The sequence below is a fragment of the Kogia breviceps genome, chromosome 11 (assembly GCF_026419965.1).
Source record: "Kogia breviceps isolate mKogBre1 chromosome 11, mKogBre1 haplotype 1, whole genome shotgun sequence".
In the NCBI taxonomy this organism is placed as follows: domain Eukaryota; kingdom Metazoa; phylum Chordata; class Mammalia; order Artiodactyla; family Physeteridae; genus Kogia; species Kogia breviceps.
In genome coordinates, this window is record NC_081320.1 from 23,289,131 (window position 1) to 23,307,431 (window position 18,301).

General features: G+C 52.1%; 2 non-coding genes and 3 pseudogenes across 2 annotated transcripts; 2 read left to right on the top strand and 3 right to left on the bottom strand.

The window, feature by feature from the left end:
• Positions 1-652: 652 nt before the first annotated feature.
• On the bottom strand, positions 653-771 carry LOC131766115 (5S ribosomal RNA). Its single transcript, XR_009338416.1, has one exon. It is a non-coding gene; the product is annotated as a 5S ribosomal RNA (ribosomal RNA).
• A 1,052-nt stretch (positions 772-1,823) lies between these two features.
• LOC131766116 (5S ribosomal RNA) lies at positions 1,824-1,942 on the bottom strand. Its single transcript, XR_009338417.1, has one exon. It is a non-coding gene; the product is annotated as a 5S ribosomal RNA (ribosomal RNA).
• A 782-nt stretch (positions 1,943-2,724) lies between these two features.
• LOC131765779 (thimet oligopeptidase-like) lies at positions 2,725-7,393 on the top strand (annotated as a pseudogene).
• LOC131766120 (5S ribosomal RNA) lies at positions 3,828-3,946 on the bottom strand (annotated as a pseudogene).
• Positions 7,394-7,541: 148 nt separating the features above from the next.
• Positions 7,542-18,301, top strand: part of LOC131765780 (uncharacterized) — an 84,110-nt pseudogene continuing 73,350 nt past the window's right edge.

An 18,301-nucleotide genomic window follows, 5' to 3' on the forward strand; every position in this document is an offset into this window, starting at 1 on the left:
CGACAGCAGTTGGCCCGAAGCCACTGGGAGCCACCGTGGAGTCGGCAAGGCCCCTTGGCGCCGTAGCACGGCCAGCCGCCGAGCACGGGACCCCGACCCTGGTGGCCGGCAAGGCGCGGGGGCGGCGGCCCTGGCCCCCGATGCCTCTCCCGCCCCCGGCCGTGGCGCAACGGCGGAGGGAGGGCTTGTCCCGCAGGCAGCCGTGCACAGACACACCGGCAGACAGGTGGCTGCGCCGGAGCCGGCTGGCCGCCGCTGGCGGCGGCCAAGTGCGGGCCGAGCGGCTCGCGGGCCGCACGGACGGCCCGCGGGCCTGCGGCGCAGTCTGGGTCCGGGCCAGCCACCCCCGGAGCGTCACGTGGGCCGCCGGCCACCGGGGCCGCCTTTCTGGCCGCCTGGCCGGCCAGGGGGGCGGGCAGTGCCCCCTCCAGAGCGCGCTGTGGTGGGAGGGGCCGGAGGAGACGGGGCCTGCAGAGGCGCCCGGACGTGCGGGCGGGGGTGGGCGGCGCGGGGAAAGGGGTGGAGGCAGGGGGTGGGGGGTGGGGGGTGGGGTGGGGTTGGGCGAGGGGTGCGGGGGGCGTGGGGGCGTGGCGCGGAGGCGGCCTCGGCCGCGGGCTACTAAAAGGGAAGGCAGGCGGGGCGGGAGGCAAAAAGCCTACAGCACCCGGTATTCCCAGGCGGTCTCCCATCCAAGTACTAACCAGGCCCGACCCTGCTTAGCTTCCGAGATCAGACGAGATCGGGCGCGTTCAGGGTGGTATGGCCGTAGACGGGGGCGAGGGCCGCGGGCTGCCTCTTGAGGAGCCGCTTCGCCGGCGCCGGCGCCTCCCCGACAGCCCGACGGCCCGTCCGCCCCGGCAGGGCCCCGCCGCCCGCCCAGCCGGGGGGATGCAGGCCTCGGGTACCGCGGGGTGGAGGAGGGGCGGGTGGGGTGTGGGCGACCTCCCGGCCCAGGCCGGGCGGGAACCCAGCAAACCCTTCGGCGCTTGGCGCCCCGCCCCCCATCCCGCACGTCGCCCCCAGGAACGAGGCCCCGGAGGCTTCAGGGCCCGGGGCCGGCGGTCCGTTGTGCATTCCCCACCCCCACCCCCCTGCCCCGCCCACGCGGCGCTAGGCGCAGCCCCACCGCAGCCCGGGCTGGCCATCCATCCGGCCCGACAGCAGTTGGCCCGAAGCCACTGGGAGCCACCGTGGAGTCGGCAAGGCCCCTTGGCGCCGTAGCACGGCCAGCCGCCGAGCACGGGACCCCGACCCTGGTGGCCGGCAAGGCGCGGGGGCGGCGGCCCTGGCCCCCGATGCCTCTCCCGCCCCCGGCCGTGGCGCAACGGCGGAGGGAGGGCTTGTCCCGCAGGCAGCCGTGCACAGACACACCGGCAGACAGGTGGCTGCGCCGGAGCCGGCTGGCCGCCGCTGGCGGCGGCCAAGTGCGGGCCGAGCGGCTCGCGGGCCGCACGGACGGCCCGCGGGCCTGCGGCGCAGTCTGGGTCCGGGCCAGCCACCCCCGGAGCGTCACGTGGGCCGCCGGCCACCGGGGCCGCCTTTCTGGCCGCCTGGCCGGCCAGGGGGGCGGGCAGTGCCCCCTCCAGAGCGCGCTGTGGTGGGAGGGGCCGGAGGAGACGGGGCCTGCAGAGGCGCCCGGACGTGCGGGCGGGGGTGGGCGGCGCGGGGAAAGGGGTGGAGGCAGGGGGTGGGGGGTGGGAGGTGGGGGGTGGGGGGTGGGAGGTGTGGTTGGGCGAGGGGTGCGGGGGGCGTGGGGGCGTGGCGCGGAGGCGGCCTCGGCCGCGGGCTACTAAAAGGGAAGGCAGGCGGGGCGGGAGGCAAAAAGCCTACAGCACCCGGTATTCCCAGGCGGTCTCCCATCCAAGTACTAACCAGGCCCGACCCTGCTTAGCTTCCGAGATCAGACGAGATCGGGCGCGTTCAGGGTGGTATGGCCGTAGACGGGGGCGAGGGCCGCGGGCTGCCTCTTGAGGAGCCGCTTCGCCGGCGCCGGCGCCTCCCCGACAGCCCGACGGCCCGTCCGCCCCGGCAGGGCCCCGCCGCCCGCCCAGCCGGGGGGATGCAGGCCTCGGGTACCGCGGGGTGGAGGAGGGGCGGGTGGGGTGTGGGCGACCTCCCGGCCCAGGCCGGGCGGGAACCCAGCAAACCCTTCGGCGCTTGGCGCCCCGCCCCCCATCCCGCACGTCGCCCCCAGGAACGAGGCCCCGGAGGCTTCAGGGCCCGGGGCCGGCGGTCCGTTGTGCATTCCCCACCCCCACCCCCCTGCCCCGCCCACGCGGCGCTAGGCGCAGCCCCACCGCAGCCCGGGCTGGCCATCCATCCGGCCCGACAGCAGTTGGCCCGAAGCCACTGGGAGCCACCGTGGAGTCGGCAAGGCCCCTTGGCGCCGTAGCACGGCCAGCCGCCGAGCACGGGACCCCGACCCTGGTGGCCGGCAAGGCGCGGGGGCGGCGGCCCTGGCCCCCGATGCCTCTCCCGCCCCCGGCCGTGGCGCAACGGCGGAGGGAGGGCTTGTCCCGCAGGCAGCCGTGCACAGACACACCGGCAGACAAGTGGCTGCGCCGGAGCCGGCTGGCCGCCGCTGGCGGCGGCCAAGTGCGGGCCGAGCGGCTCGCGGGCCGCACGGACGGCCCGCGGGCCTGCGGCGCAGTCTGGGTCCGGGCCAGCCACCCCCGGATCGGATGGGGTGCGCCTGACTTCCAGGGATATCTTCTTGCCACATGGATGGCCGGGAGCGCCCCTTTTGATGAGCTGTTTTTGGAGCGGCCGGAGGCTGTGGGGCCTGCAGTGGTGACCCCTGGGACCAGTACAGCGGGAGACTAAAGCAGAAGGCGGAGCCGGAGGGAAAAAGCCTACAACAGCCAGTATTCCCAGGCCGTCTTCCATCCAAGTACTAACGAGGCCCGACCCTGCATACGTTCCGATATCCAGCGCGTTCAGGGTCGTATGGCTGAACACGGCAGGGGGCTCGCCGGGTGACTATTGTGGCTCAGCTTTGCTGGAGCTTCCAAGGTTCTGCTAGCCAGCTGGCCAGCCCTCTCTGGCAGGGCCCTACCGCCAGCCAAGGCAGGAGACAGGAGGCCTCGGGGACCAGGGGGTGGAGGAGTGGTGGGCGACCTCGCAGCCCAGGGCGGGCTGCACCTTCCAGGCCCTTCAGCACTTGGCGTCCCGCCCCAGATCCCACTCGATGCTCACAGGGACGTGGCTCCTGAAGCTTTAGGGCCTGGGAACAGCGGTCCCTTGAGCCACCCCCCTGCCCGTCCACGCTGAGCTAGATGCTGCCCGGGCGCAGCCAGGTCGGCCCTCCTGTCCCGCAGCAGCTGGCCCGAGGCTTCTGGGAGCCACCATTGAGTCCGCACGGCCCATTAGCAAGGCCACCCTTGTCCTCACGATAACCGCCGAGCACAGGAGCCCGCCCCTAGTGGCCTGCAGTCCCGGGTAAGTGTCCCCAGCCCCCAATTCCGCTCCCGTCCCCCTCCGTGGCCAAACGGTGGACAGGGGGCTTTTCCCGGAGGGAGCTGTGGAGAGACAGAACAGCAGACAGGTGGCTGCACTGCAGTTGGGCGCTAGTGGGGGAAGCCAGGTCGGTAACTGGGCCTGCAGCAGACTCTGGGTTCGGGCCAGTCACCCTGGGATCGGCTCGGGTGCGGCTGCCCTCCAGGGACGCTTTCTGGCTGCCTGACCGGTCAGGCCGGCGGGGAGTGCCCCCCACCAGCGCGCAGTGGTGGAAGGGGCCGGAAGAGCTGGGGTCTGCAGTGGTGCCCGTCTGGCGCGGAGGCGGCATCGGCAGCGGGCGAGTAAAGAAGAAGGCGTGGCGGGAGGCAAAAAGCCTAAGGTACCCGGTATTCCCAGATGGTCTCCCATCCAAGTACTAACCAGGCCCGACTCTGCTTAGCTTCTGAGATCAGACGAGATCGGGTGCGTTTAGGGTGGTATGGCCGTAGTTGGCTGTGGGGGCCGCGGCCTGCCTGTTGAGGCCCAGCTTCGCTGGCGCTTGCGCCTTACCGCCATCCTGGCGGCCAGTCCGCCCCGGCAGGGGAACGGAGGCCTCGGGTAACTCGGGTAACTTGTTCACAGGGACGTGGCCCTGGAGGCTTCAGGGCCCGGAGTCGGCCGTCCGTTGTGCATCCCCCCTGCCTGCACACGCGGTGCTAGGCACAGACCAGGCACAGCTCGGGCCGGCCCAACTGCCCGACAGCAGTTGGCCCGAAGCCACTGGGAGCCACCATTGAGTCGGCACAGCCCCTTAGACCCAGCAAGGCCCCTTCTTGCCCCTACGCCACCTGCCAATCACAGGACCCACCCCCTTGATCCAGGATCCCGGACCCTTCATTCTGCCTCATGGGGTGCGGGGTGGGGTGTGGCTGGGGTGCCTCCCCAGGGACATAGCCGAGCCTCTCCACTCTGCCTGCAGATGAGCTGGCCCAGAAGCTGAAGCCCCTTGGGGAGCAGGAGCAGCCCTGATCCTGGAGCTAAAGAAGGCCGAGTGCCAGAGGTGGTGCCTGCACTTTGACGGCCCCATCAACGCCTGGGACCTGCACTATTACATGAACCAGGGGGGAGGAAACACGCTACCGTGTGGACCAGTACCTGCTCAATGAGTTTTTCCCCATGCACGTGGTCACGCGCGGTTTGCTGGGCATCTCCCGGGAGCTGCTGGGGCTGACTTTCGAACTGGAGGAGGGCGCCAACATGTGTCATGAAGACAAGAGGCTCTACAGTCTGGGAAGCAGCCTCGGGCACGGTCATCCATCAGCAAGTTCTACCTGGATCTCTATCCTCAGTACGTGCATGCAGGAACCTGTCGGCCTTGGGCTGGGTCTCCTCTGTGGAAGCAGGGCCTCATCTGTGTCCTTCCCCAGGGAAGGGAAGTCCGGGCACATGGCCTGCTTCGGCCTGCAGCCAGGCTGCCTGTAGCAGAATGGGAGCTGCCAGGTTGCCATCACAGCCATGGTGGCCAACTTCACCAAGCCTACGCTCAACGTGCCCTCCCTACTGCAGCATGATGAGCTGGAGACCTACTTCCACGACTTCGGGCTCGCGATGCACCAGCTCTGCTCCCAGGCGAGGGGCTGCAGGCAGGGGCCGGGAAGGGACCGTTCACGCGTGGTCCTCAGGCAGTTCCTAGCCATGGAATTCATTCGCTGATGTCACACCGCATGTGGCGACGCCCTTGGTGTCAGCTTCCATCATCAAACCCCAGGCACTGGGCCCCTAAACATCGGAAATGGATGTCCTCAAGGCCTGGAGGCTGGAAGACCCAGATCAAGGAATCAGGGCTGGCTCCCTGCATGTTAAATACATGTACTCAAGAGTTGCCTTTTAAAAAGACAATAAAGAAAGGAACGTTGCCTGCAAGTCTGCTGACAGCTGGTGATGAGAACCACAGGGAAGGCTCTGGGTCTGGGGGCGGTGCACCAGATGAGGTGCTGGGGCTGCTGCCAGTCTCGGTGGAGGCTCAGCAAGTCCCAGTGGCTTCCCCACCGGGGGGGGGGGGGGTGCAGCTGAGCGTCTGGGCCCAGGACCCACTGCTCCTTCAGTCTTCCTGCAGTCAGTCCTCTGTCCTGAGAGCGATGCTCTCACAGGCTGCACCGAGGAGCGCGGGGACAGTTTCCTGAGCTGGGCAGCCATCACTACTGCCCTGTTTTGGACCATTTCCATCACCCCAAAAATGTCCCTCATGCCCTTAGCTATCACTCCATCCCCTCGCCAGCCCCTGACAACCAGAAACCCACTCTCTGACTCTGCGGATCTACCTGTTCTGGACATTTCCCCTCAGTGGGGTCACACCCTGTGTGTCCTTGTGTCGGACTTCTCTCGCTGAGCATCGTGTTCTCAGGGTACATCCACGTGGCAGCGAGTGTCAGGGCTTCACCCCTTTGCATGTCTGAGGGATGTAAAAAAAGGCAAGAGAAAAGAAAGCAACATTGCATGAAAGTCTGGTGACAGCCGGTGATGAGAACCAGAGGGAAGGCTCTAGGGCTGGGAGCACTGCGACCTGTGAGGCCCTGGCGCTGCTGCCAGTCTCAGTGGGGCACGGGCAGCACCTTCCCCCAGGAGCTGCTGGACAATCTCATCAAGTCCTGGCAGGCCAACCCAGGTGCGGCTGGACCGAGCGAAGGGACGGGGGCTCCCAGACCCCCTGGCCGGAAAGCGTGGCTTGGACAAGGTGCCAGTCCCCTGTCTCCTTCTTCCCGCCCCCCAGGCCTCTTCAACCTGCACCAGATCGTCCTGGCCAAGGTGGACCAGGCCCTGCACACGCAGGCGTCCACAGACCCAGCCCAGGAGAATGCCCACCTCTGCCAGGAGATCCTGAGGGTCTCAGCCACGCCAGGTAGCCAAGCACGCGCCAGGCCCACCTTAGCGGTCGGTTGGCGTCTACTGCCCAGGTCAAGAGGATCGTCTGGTGGTGTGTGAAGGAGGACAGTCTGATGGGCTCCGGCCGAGGCATGCTGACCATTGGCCTCTTCCTGCCTCTGTTCCTGGGCTGTTCCCTCCAGCTGTGGCCCACAGAGTCCAAGGGTGGGGTGGACATATCTGCACATGCTTTCTGGAGAGCCTGGAATAGGCAGGAGAGGGCTTCCTACCCCGGACGGAACGCTTCGACGAGGTTTGCCCGTGCGTATTGGTGCGGACACGCGGTTCACTTCCTCGTGAGCGCTTTAACCAGCGATCTCCCCATGGTGGAGGGCAAGCCCTGACTCATCCCTCAGAGCCTCAGCAGCTGACCTTGTAAGAGGTTTAGGAGTGAACCCTCGTGTGCTTCAGCGGAAAGTCGGCAAAGATTTATTTGTGTCCCTCCACTGAATTGCTTGCAAGGTCCCAGTATCTAGAAGAGTTGGGCCAATACTCCCTCTAGTGGCAGGGGACTCAGACAGGGCTGCTTTGAGGCCCCCCCACTCTGGGGCAGGGGCACTGAGCGGCCAGGGGGCCCAGCAGGAGCCTCTCCGCGTGTGTCCCAGGGACCTACTTTTCTGAGGCCTTCAGCCACCTGGCAGGAAGCTACAACGCCCAGTCCTATGGCTACCTGGGCAGCAAGGTGTACTCCACGGACACGTTCCACACACACTTCAAGTAGGAGGGCGGCCTGAGTGGCAAGGTGAGAGGCCGGCCTGCCACGCAGACCAAGACGGCGCTCTTTGGCCTGGGCCTAGATGCTTGTGCCGCCTGCCTGGGCCTGCTGGGCTCTGAGAGCCCTGCCCTGGACCCCCTGCTCCCCTGCCCTTTGTTCAGTCACAGCAGACGTGGCCACACCCACACCCTCAGTGAAGGCGGTTCTTCACCCTCCTGCAGCCCCGCCCCCTCTCGGCAGGTTGCCATGGACTACAGAAGCTGTATCCTGAGGCCAGGGGGTTCCAAGGATTCCAAGGGCAGACATGATGGCCTTAAATGAGTCTCAGAGACCTTAAGTGGGCTTGTGTGTTTGGGCTCACCTCTTATGTTTCAGTGAACTTCGTGAGAAGACAGGGCCTGGGAGCTGCAGCCTCACAGTTGGGCTCCACAGTAAGATGTGTGAGACAGACCTCAAACTGACCCAAAACATGGAGCTTTACCCGCCATCTAGAAGTCTAAAAGTGAGCCACTACAGCAACATCCTCCAAATCACTGTTATGTACGTGGCTACCACCATGCCTACATGTAAGGCAACTGTGTACTCAAACTTTGAGAATTCTTGAATTCTTGGTGCCTCTCCAACACAATGTACATGGCTAAAGTTTCCCCAAATAACTTCACTAATGTACCACAAAGATCTCCCTAAACTTTTATTAAATGTAATGCAAAGTTCTCTCTATTCATTTTCTGTTTCTACATAGTTAAAATGTTTTTTATCAATCTAAAAGGATGGAAAATTGGAACAAAACATCTTCATGGCTAGCTGTTTTTCACAAAGGAAAATTACAAACAAAACAGTCATTTCCCTGGGTGTAGAGCACTAATGCTCCTAGTGCCTCTAAGTGCCAAGTGAACAAAGGCACTGAATAAATATTGAATCCTGCTCTTTCCACTTGAGAGGGAGAGCAAGCTATTCTAAAGCGGTGGAGGGATGCTCTTAGCAGCTATTTGTGACATTTTGTGAACCTGGACACTGTGTAGCTACAAAGAAACCTGTTGTCTAAGGAAACTAACTAAGGAAACTTGAAAGTGGAAAAAGAGAGAAAGAATGAGAGAATACCCTTCTCATGTGACTCATTCACTTATTCGTTCATTTACCAAATATTTACTATGTGTACAGTACTGTGCTGAGAACTGCACAGAACACAGAGATGTACCCCCCAATCTCAGGGAGGTTAGATACCAGAGAGGGAGATAAGATGTAGATGCCTTATGGCAGTTCCACATATGTCTTGTTAAACTGTTTACAAGTTCAGGGGAGAGAAGGGATCCAGAAATTGCTTGGATTCTCACTGAAGTCTTCCCAGAGAAGGAAGTGTAAAATAGATTGACTAGAAAAGAAAAATTAATGTCATAGGTAGATATGAAAGGGAGCAAAGATGTAGAGATAATTAGATCTAGTTATTTTTTTAAGTCTAGAAACTGAAATTAAAGCCAAATTATGGAGGGTCTTGAATGTCAATTTTAAGAGTTTGGCTGTATCGTGTTGACAATGGGTGCCACGGATGGTATGGAAGAGGGCAAAGGCATAACCCAAGAACATTGGGAGGTGTAAGAGAGGTTGTAGGGAGGAAGATAGGAAGACAGGCTATTCTCTGAAGCAATCATCGTAATCCAGGTGTAAAATAATAAATGGTAAAACCAGAGTAATGGCAACATGTGGCGAGCATTGGCCTCTGAGGAAGGCGCCATTAAGACCCTCCTAAGCCTCAGGGCCCGATTGTACTCTCCTTGGTATGCATCCTGGACTTTATGGTATGAACGTAAAAAAGGAGATGGCCTTTGGCCAGATCGCTCCAGGGACCTGCTCAGTTAATGAGAGTCCCTGGTTGTTCCCTAAAGCTAGGAAAAGCAACCCTGGAGGGGAAATTGGTGCCTTTGTGGAACAAGCGATAGACCGGCTGATGCAGATAAGGTGGCGACTAAACCGAGATGATAAACCCGCTAATGCAGTTATGGTGGCGACTAAGCCTAAGATGAAAGACTAGTTCCACAGAACAAAGGTTATGCAAAGTTTCTGCTTTACAATGACTATGCAAAGTCCCTGCTTTAGGGGTATATATATGGCTATGCTTTGTTATTAACTTTGCCTTGCAACCATCAGTTGTTTGTGCCCTTCTGATCCCATACCTTGGTGCTTTCAGTTCCCTACCCCTTCTCATCGATTGTTGCTGCACTTTGAGGACCCGCCGCGGTTGGCGGCAGCAACACAGATGGACGGGAGGAGTATGAGACAGAGACACTATAAAGAAAAACTGTCAGGGCTTGGTCCTTGACTGGATACATTCATTTCTCCATTTAACACAGGTTGTCAGTAACTGTGCTAGTCGCTGGGAATCAAGAGGAAGCAAAACAGTCATGATCTCTTCCTCACGGACCATACGGTAAACACCTATCTAAAACTGGATGTGAAATGTGATGAAGGCTATAAGCGAGAGGTACCTGGTGTTATGTGAGCTACGGTAGGGGGATGTGATGAGTTGAGTAGGTAAGGGGATACTTTCTTGACAAAGTGACACATGAGAAGAGATGACAAGGATGAGGAGGCATTAATCAGTTGCAAACGAAACAGAAGGACATTTCATGCAGAGGGGCAGCATGGGCAATGTGCCGTTGTAAGTATGCAGGCCTGAAAGGAGGCCACTGTGGGCTGGATGATTGAGAATGAAAGGAAGGATGTGCAAGACGAGGCTGCAGAGATCATGCTCCATCCTGCCCAGGGGATGCCCTGCCCTGCAGACTAGCGCACCCAGAGGGCCAGTGCACAACAAGAAGAGAAGCTTGCTCTAGAATGCAAGTCAACACACTGTTTCTTTCATCAAGAAAGTCTTGCCTGTTAAACTAAACAGTCTATCTAGTGGACATATGATTTACATTCTGAAGCAAGCTCCTTATCTTACAGAACGGCAACAGTTCTCCACCGGAAGCCAGCCTGGGACTCCACATATTAGACCACTGTGAGGAGGTTTGTCTTTATACTAACATCAATGGAAAGTCACAGAAGGATTTGAAGAGGATATGGTGGTGTCTGCGTCATGGAACATGGATTGGAAGGCAGCCAGAGTCAGCAGAAAGAAGACAAGGAAGTTTGTTTGTGTCTGAAACCTTCCTTTCTTGGTGAAATAAGAGGTATCCTCTTCAGGTGAGAGAGCAAGGACACACAACTAGTGTGTGATATGAAATCTAGTGGGATATGAAAATAGTGGAGAAAGAGTCATTGTTAACAGCCATAAGTAAGGGAGCAGAAAAAAGAAACGGGGACCACATGTCACTTAAAATAAGACAGCCTATGTTGTTGGCATAGCTTGTGACTGGATGTAACAAACCACATTGCTCTGAAAGCACGTCCAGAGAGGATGAATGTTAGAGATGAGCAGAATGCATCTGCAGTGAGGTTCCATGGGAAGGTAAAATGGCTTGGCAGTCTGGGGATAATGCTGTTGTGATGGACCAGCAGTCAACTACAGGGAATCAGGGGTAAAATGATAAACTGTATTCTAGTCAAACTTACACTCACCAGAGGCTGGAAGGAGGAGAGCCCGTGTCTTGTGCTGCCCAGTAGCCATGTCCTTCCCAGCTCAGGTATCGGCAGGGAAGCCCAGGCATCTTGTCTTGGGCCAGGCATGCACCTGGCTTGTCAGAGGGTCCCAGAGGTGCTGTGGGGAGGCAGGTTTTGCTCACCATGTTCAGGGAAGCTAGAACACACCACATGCTGAAAGGAGAACCAAAGCCACTATTAAGCCATAATTAAATGTAAGGGGAGAAGAGATGATCAGGCAAGCCTTGACTGCCAGACAGAAAATAGGGAAGCTCGAGGAAAACACATTTTCAGTTAATCTGTTACATGATGAATTAATATGATAAAGCTTCCCTGGGCTTCATCTGTGGGAGTAGCCACAAGGTGCTAGTAATATGGAGAATAGATGAGAAAGTTTTTAACTTTCTATTTTTATGTTAGTTTTAACTAACATAAAAAGATATGCCTAAAATACTGCTACTAATGGCTTGCCCCCACAGAGTTAGTGCATACTAGCCGCCCAGCTTGTGCTCTGCACAGAGGCGTGTAGTCTGCACTGTGCTCGGCCAAGCCTCATGGGGCTCTTTGGCCCTGATTGGCCCTGAGGAAGGGGAGCTTTTTGTGATGACTCCCTTTATCTAATTGGTCCTTCAGCAGTGGGACGCCTTTTTCTAATCAGCGGAGGCACCCTTACTCAGCCAGTCGTAGCCCCAGGCCTCATCACCTGTGGGATACAAGCCATGCTCTCTCCCAGGCTTGCTTCGGCCAGCATCTCTAGTTTCATTTCTGTCTCCTCTCACATTGGACCCGTGGCCTTTAGTCATCGCCACCTGCAGTATTTACTGTGCCCAGCAAGTGTCAGCCTTGAGTGTCTTTGCACAGGTGCTCCCTGTGCAGTTAATGCACCTCGTCCTCCAACTCTGCATAGCCTCATCTTTCTCGATTCTACTTCAGGGTTATCATGAAGCCATCACTTCGACATAACATTCTGCCTCCAAAGGAACGTCTGTGTATAAAGGTTATGGTTTTTTTATCTCATGTGATTGAAATTTTGAGTTTACACATGTCCCTCCTTAATGAAGGCTTTAAGGCCAGGAGTCGTTTCTAATCCTTAGCACAGAGCAGATGCCTTTTTAAAAATGCTTTTTATTTATTTATTTTGCGGTACGCGGGCCTCTCACTGTTGTGGCCTCTCCCGTTGCGGAGCACAGGCTTGGGACGCGCAGGCTCAGCGGCCACGGCTCACGGGCACAGCCGCTCCGCGGCATGTGGGATCTTCCCGGACCGCGGCACGAACCCGTATCCCCTGCATCGGCAGACAGACTCTAAACCACTGCGTCACTAGGGAAGCCCATTAAATGCTTTTTAATGATGATTAAATGTATGGTTTAAATCACTCATTTTACAATAATTTTGCTTTAAGTTCTGACAGAAATAAAGTTTACAGGAGTCGTGTGCCTGCGATAAGAAATAAAGATGTGACCTTCCCGTTGTGTAAAGCTCTTACACGCTGTGTAAGTGCGTTGGCTGCACTAAGGAGCCTGGAGCTAAGTGGGCTAGTTGTGAGAGAGAGAGACTTAACTATGTTAACAAAGATAAGCCTTCATTGTGTCCTGCCAACATTTGATAGTTGCTTTTGGGGCAAACTAAACCAGTAAAATTTTAAACTCTTTCTCCACATTAAAGGGATTGAATAAATTGGCCACTTTAGTGCACCTGTGTCCTGCGGATTGTCCAATTGGAGATGGAGGTTTAGAAAGTGAGTTTCAGTCTTATTTAAGTCTCTTCCCATCAGACTGCTTTCGTGACTTCCTTCACACCATGTTACTTCCTGTCTACCTTTTCTTGGTGTCATTCATGCCTGGACTGTCTCCTGTACCTGTTCAAACCTTGGTCCATTCTCATTTTTACCATGAAAGTTTGTCATGCTGGATACTGTCAGAACTAATTTTACTTCACTTTGTGTTAAGCCACAAACCAAATATTTTGGATATTTTCTGTTTTTTGTGTTTGTCTATATTTTTATGGTTTCTCTGCAAGAAATATTATGGGAAGCAAAATAGCAAGATGTAAAGAGCAAAAAAGTCATCATTATCTTAAAAATTTTTAGAACATCTATCTGCAATCATAATTATAATGCACTGTGGTATGTGTTAAAAAAGGAAATATATGTAACGTCCCATAGGAGCAGCAAGCTCAGTGGTGTTAGTGGGGGTGTGTCATGGAAGTTATCACAAAGCAGGTGACTGTTGGTTGGGGTCCTGAATCATTAGTGTGTGTTCCCTGTGTCCAGTAGTGGTCTGGATAGGTCAGGAAGCCTGCCTTTCAATTTGAGGGAACAGAGGGTTTGAGGTCCTCTCTCTTCTATGGCTCTAGTATACTGCATAGCAGCTAATAAAATACTGGGTTTGGGCTTCCCTGGTGGTGCAGTGGTTGAGAGTCCGCCTGCCGATGCAGGGGACGCGGGTTCGTGCCCCGGTCCGAGAGGATCCCGCGTGCCGCGGAGCGGCTGGGCCCGTGAGCCATGGCCGCTGAGCCTGCGCGTCCGGAGCCTGTGCTCCGCAACGGGAGAGGCCACAGCGGCGAGAGGCCCGCGTACCGAAAAAAAAAAAAAAAAAAAAAAAAAAATACTGGGTTTATAGTTGACGTTTATATTGCTGATTGCTCATCAAGATTGGGATGTACCATTGGAAATGAAAATAGGAAAAGTCTTATCCTTTTTAGATTTTTCTCTTTTTTCCTATGTCTCAAAAGGTACGTAGTACTTTACTGAGTGGTTGGGAATAAAGTTTGCAGTATTCAGTGTATTCAGTTTTAGTATCTAAAAAGAATTAAACTGTTGCTGTAAACTGGAATAACACTTTGTTACTGACAAGTTTTAGAATGCATCGGTTTGTCAATTACCTGTTTGGGAAGATTGTAGTTAATGATTTTAAGAATGTGGCTATAATCCTCCAATTCACTCAAGAAAAGCAAATAAGTCAAGATTGACATGTATAGGCTCTTCATATTATTGTGTGTGTGTGTGTGTGTGTGTTTTTCTTTTACTTATTTGTCAATGTGTAAAGAACTCTATCACTCTTTAGATAGTAGACTTCATGGGCTGTATTCTGAAATGGCAGGGAGGAGATCACATGGCCAAGATCTTAGAGGTGATTTTATGTTTAAACTTTCAAGAAAACATGTGTGATTGAAGCACATTAATATATTGATACAGATGGTAGTTAATTTTTGTCTTTTTTTTTTTTTTTTTTTCAGTACGTGGGCTTCTCACTGCTGTGGCCTCTCCCTTCGCGGAGCACAGGCTCCGGACACGCAGGCCCAGTGGCGATGGCTCACGGGCCCAGCAGCTCCATGGCATGCGTGACCCTCCCAGGCCGAGGCACTAACCTGCGTCCCCTGCGTCGGCAGGCGGACCCCTAACCACTGCGCCACCAGGGAAGCCCAATTTTTGTCTTTTGATACATGTGAGTGCAGCTTTCCTTTTGTTGAAAGAATATGACCAGTTTTCACTTTGGGATTCTACCATTTAGTAAAGATAGTCCACTTAATTTTAGAAATAAGAGATTTAATATATAATACATAATAACACTTTTATGTATTTTTAGTTACTGAAAACATTGATTGTGATACTGTGAAGAAAGTATGCCGTTATAGTCTTCAACACTTAAATGAATCAAGTGTTTATTAGCTCCTGTAGTTTATAAAGTAACAAAAATCACTACATCAGCAGTTTGTAAATACAGTTTTAAAAATAATGCCTTAGGGCTTCCCTGGTGGCGCAGTGGTTGAGAGTGCGCCTGCCGATGCAGGGGATATGGGTTCGTGCCCCGGTCCAGGAAGATCCCACATGCCGCAGAGCGGCTGGGCCCATGAGCCATGGCCGCTGAGCCTGTGCGTCCGGAGCCTGTGCTCCACAACGGGAGAAGCCACAACAGTGAGAGGCCCGCATACCACACACACACAAAAAATGCCTTAACAACTTTACAGTGGTTATAATTACTGTGTTTAGGCCTAATGTGATTTAATAATTTGACATGAAACCTTTTTAATAGTTTGATGATGCAGATCAGGTCGAGGTAAACTATGGCTTGTGGGCCAGATCCAGCCCATTGCCTGGTTTTGTAAAGAAAGTTTTTCTGGAACATAGTCACATCCATTGTTTACATGGTAGCTATGGCTGCTTACAGCCTATGCCAGTGGGGTTGAGTAGTTGCACCAGAAACTGTAAAGCCCAGAAAGCTGGAAATGTTTAAATTTAGATTTGAAAAATTCTTTGAGCCTATACAGGGCAAGTCCATTAACCCCTGGGGTAAAAAACACTCAAGAACTTGGGTGCTGAAGCCAAATGGCCTAGGTTCAAATTCCCTTTCTCCCTTTTCATAGCATTTGACCATGGGCAAATCACTTAACATCTATGCCTCATTATGAGGTTTAAATGAACTCATTTGTATAAATAGTGCCTGGCACATACTAAGCACTGTGTAAGTGATTGCTGTTATTTCTGCTTGGAGCTTTTATAAGCTATTGTTAATAGGAAAATGACACTAACGGTTTTCCTCTTAGCGTGTCAAAGGCATTTTGAGTCTTTTATTTTTTCAAGAATGTAATAAGACTTTTTCCATCTAAAGTCAGTGTTCCCTGTTACCAAAATTTATTTTATGAATATAAAGAATTGAATGTCTTTAAGACAATATTTGTGGTTAAATGTCAAACCATTATTTTCCCAAGGCACATCAAACTGGCTCTGCATAGTCCAGGCCTCTAAAGTTTGTGTGCCTACCCTAGGTAGCACGTGAGATCCATTTTGTAAATATAGTTTTTAAAATAATTCCTGAGACTTCCCTGGCGGTCCAGCAGTTAAGACTCTGCACTCCCAATGCAGGAGGCCCAGGTTCGATCCCCGCTCAAGGAACTAGAGCCCATGCGCCTGCTGTAACTAAGAGCCCACACGCCACAACTAAACTATCCGGCATGCTGCAACTAAAGATCCGACACAGCCAAACAAACATAAATATTTTTTAAAAATTAATAAAATAATGCCTTAGGAGTTAGGAAAAGAAAATATTAGAACCTATTTAGCTTTGTATCATTTAAAAATTACCTGTGTAGTTTATAATGTACATACATTATATGTATAGAACTTCGTGTATATAATTTGTTAAAAAATTAGATGCATATTAAAAAGTTTTCTTATGGGTTGCCCAGTTAGGTATTTGGAGACTATTGGAGGACAGAATGATGAAATTTAGAGCCTCAGCAATGATAGAATTTAGAACCAATTCCCTGACTTAGAAGATAAGGAAAATAATTCATAAACTGTAATTGAGTTGTCCAATTTAGATAACTGTTCCAAAGCAGGTCATCTAGTGGCTGGAATCTAATCACTGACCGACTAGTATCTGGGTCACTGGACTCGTAAACCAGAACTGACTGTTTAATTTCTCAGGTTGATTCTCCTGGCATATATGCTTGATACGTGTGTGTGTAAATCTCTGACATAATAAGCCATACTCGGTAGGCACACCCTATTTCCTTATTCAAGCATCTTAATTTCATCCCGTTAAATCTTTGAAGTATCAGACTACCAGAAGGCATGAAAAAACCTGGGCTTAGAGTCTTTGTTCCAGGAGACCTGATCTTGACTCTATGGCTGGTTTGAGGCGCATCACCCTGAACTGCAACACGCTCATTGGTGACCTGGGTGCATGTGCTTTTGCAGCATCTCTTAGTGAGGATTTGTGGCTTGGAGGTAACTTCTAAAATTGAAAATATTGAATTTTTAGTATGATATATGCTTAGCTTTTGGCATGATACTGTTGTGATAGGATTTTTTTAAAGCCTGATTTTACTGATAGCTTTTATTTTTCTTTTAAACTTTCTCTAAGAGTTGCATATATTCTTTATAGAAAATACAGAGTAACAAGAGAACAATTACCTATAATCTTAATACCCAGACATAATCACTATTCATTTTGGTGCAGACACTTTCAGTCTTTTTTTTCCTCTAAATATATTTGTACACTTAGGGATTACAAAAATAGAATTGTAGTATACTTGCTATTTCATATTCCTGCTTTTTTCACTTAATGATGTATCATGGAGTATTCCATTGTATTGATGTCCCATAGTTTAATCAATTCTTTGCAATTAGATTTACACAGTTTGCTTTTCAGTATCAGAAACAATGTGAATACGTTGTATATACATCTCTGTGTCTGTTGGGATTACTTCTGTAGAATAAGGTACTAGAAATGGAATGACTAAGTGCGACATATTTTTAAGACTTCGGATACACATGGCCAAATTACCATTCAGAAATGCTATGCCAATTTGTAGTCTACCCCAACAGTAGATGTGAAGCCTGCCTCTCACAAAGACTGGCTTGTAACACTTTTAAAAACTGTAAAACTACACAAATGAGTACCTCTCCCTTTTTCATGCAAGTGGGATTACTCCAAATTTTATAACTTTTTTCAGTTAATTTAGTATGAGCATCTTAGCAAGTCAGTAAATTTGCATCTACTGCATCATTTTTTGTGCCTGTTCAGTGTTGCATTATATGAATATGCCACAGTGCACATAGCTTATCCATTCTTGTATATAAGCTATGTCCAGTTTTTCAGTTCCAAATAGTACTCTGATATGTATCCTTAGCTATAACTCTATTTCCTTTGGTTAAATTCTTAGAGAGTTGTTGGATCAAAAAGGTATACACATCTTGAAGGCTTGGCTTAATCTGACAGGAGAATAACCACATTTTGTTTTATTTTGTATTCATTTGATTTACTGGTGGTTTACTGGCTGTTTGTATTAATTTGGCTAGTTAATTATACCCTTTGTCCATTCTTCTGTAGTGAGAGTTTGTAACGGTTGTATCCTATCCTGCCAGATCCATATGTGTGACTTGCTATATCTGTATGTCATGGGGTGTTGAAAGACCCCAGTTATTTTAATGTGATGCGCCACACAACACTTAAAAAAGTGACTCATGATAGTTCCCTTTCATGTAATATTTTTTCATACCTGTGCTTTTGTGATGATCTCTTTTGTTTAAATGAGTAGGTTGTTCCGCCCCAGAACTACTAGAATTCATGATCATTTGTTCTAGTTTTTGTCTGACCTTTTACTGAGAGAGTTCTTGACCATCATACTTTCATGATAGGCTATTAGTATGTATTGTGTATTCACACATGCTTTGAATTTGTTATTATTTGTATCGTCTTAGACTTGTCTTTTTTGCTCTAGAACTAACAGTTATTACATTTCTTCTCTTTCATTTTCCCCTTTTAACTAGTTTCAAGTGTGATTTGAAGCTCACAATCATGATCAAAAGAATGCAGTGCATTTCTCAGCTCCACCAGTTTTTGCCTGTGAGGTTTACATGCCACTGCCCCCCGTGCTAATTATGAACTGAGATTTATTTTTTGATGTTGTTTGCTCACAGTTTATATACACTTATTCTTCAGTTCTGTAATTGTAAAATATGTTGGATGATTTATTGGTACAAAATGTAGGGTTATCATTGCCCATCCAAAAAGAGGGTTTTTTTGGTTTGGTTTTCTTGGGTTTTTTTCTTTATTAGAGTATAATTTCTTTACAATGGTGTGTTAGTTTCTGCTTTGTAACATAGTGAATCAGCTATACATTTACATATATCCTCATATCTCC